Below are 1,781 nucleotides of genomic sequence, written 5' to 3' on the forward strand. Positions count from 1 at the left end.
GGGCTGGAGGGTCCAGCCCTAGAAGCTACTGACTTCTAGAAGGGCTAGCGGATGTGCTGATGCCATGGGAGGAAGACAGAGTGAGAAGGACTCATGGTCAGGCAGAGAGCGCTTTTGACACCAGTCTGTGGGGCCTGATCCTGAGCAGTGCTGAGCACCTGTCTTGCTTTTGGGAGTCTCAGCACAACTCAGGGTCAGGCCATGTGCATTTCCCACCACCCACATCCCCACTTTCTGCCAGATGTGCTTTCATTGCCATGTAAGTGCTGTAGCGAGGCAGCTGTAAGCTAGTGTGCAGGCTCCAGCTTGCTCCTGGGGCTTGGTGCACCGAATTTTGTGTACACAGATATTGCAATGGCTTGCTGGGCCCCTGTAGCCATCACACAGGAAAGGAAAGCAGCAGGGACTGTGTGTATGTGGACACAGCACTTCCCCTGGAAAGCTGGGTGGCCTGTGGTTCCTGGCCGAGGGGGAGCTTGGAGCTGGTAACCCCAGTAGCCCCTCACGGCTGTCCAGAGCAGGGCAAAGCTGCAGGAGAGGTCTGGCCTGTCCCTCCCTTTGGTCTGTACCTGCCTGGCATGGATGCCTTCCTTAGTGCCCAGTTTCCCATAGGAAAGCGGAGGGGTCTGTTATTGCGAACGCAGCTAAAATATATAATCTTGCTTCTTTATTACGAGCATTTGCTTTTTATTGCTCATTGCACGCCTGTCCTGTCTACAGCCCGGGATTTTCCCTGCTGCCCATGGGGCTCAGGGCTTGGGGCCTGCTCCAACCCCTCAGTTGGAGCCCATGTCAAGGGTGGCTTTGCCAGGTGGCATCTGGGCTCCATCCCAGGCTCCTTTGTTTCTCTGTTGGGTTCTTTTCAAGCACTGAGAAGATGTTCCTGGAGTGCCACGCTGCCACCAGGGAGGGGCAGGAAAAGACAAAGCTGGATGGGCTTTTGCCATTTCCAGGCTTCCTGGGCCCCAGGATGGGAGCACAGACCAAGAAGGCAGCTCCAATCTCCTCCGCCCTGCCAGGCCCATCAGCTCCAACCACTGTGGTGGGATGTTGAGTTCCAAGCAGTCCCAAAGGAGCCTGGGGTGGGCAAGGGGAGCCCAGCCTACCCCAGGTTTGGATCAGTCCTCTGCTTGCTGCCAGAACTACAAGTCTCAGTCCCATTAGACTCCCCTAGCCCTGGGCCTGCCAGCAGCAGACATGTACTGGAGTGTAGCAGCCCCACAGCCCAGAGCCCGGCCCACTGCCCAGGGCAATCCCTCCAGCAAGGGTGGGGATCTTGCAACTGGCTGCAGCATAAACTCCTGCTTCCAGACCACTCTGCAGGGGAAAAGCCCTGCAGGCCCAGGGCTGGTGGAGGAGTATCTGGGGTGAGGTGGTTGTCCACAGGCATTCTCCATTTCTAAGGGCCCATCTATCGTTTTTTACATACCTATTTTTTCTTACACAGAAGCCGTAGCCTAGAGTACCTGACATCCAGGGCATGGGCAGGCATTGGCCTCGGGAGGTTGAAGGACATCTGGGTTTGGTACCACACTTGGCATTGCTGACCCCCCATTGGGGGAGGGAGCGATGTTTGTCTATGGAGGGGGGCAGAGAGCGTGTCCAAGGCCCCCTCCCATGCCAGGGTGTGAAATGTAGCTGTGGGGTGATGGGAGCTTAGACAAAGCTTTATTCGTTTTCTATGACTGCATCCTGGTGAGCAGCTCAACTAATAAAGTTTCTTTTCTAAAAGGACAAGTGTACAGCGTGGTCACAAGTAACTGGGGTTGAAGGGTGCTGGG

Source organism: Gavialis gangeticus, unplaced genomic scaffold (assembly GCF_001723915.1).
Source record: "Gavialis gangeticus isolate Ggan-Ray unplaced genomic scaffold, GavGan_comp1, whole genome shotgun sequence".
Classification (NCBI taxonomy): domain Eukaryota; kingdom Metazoa; phylum Chordata; order Crocodylia; family Gavialidae; genus Gavialis; species Gavialis gangeticus.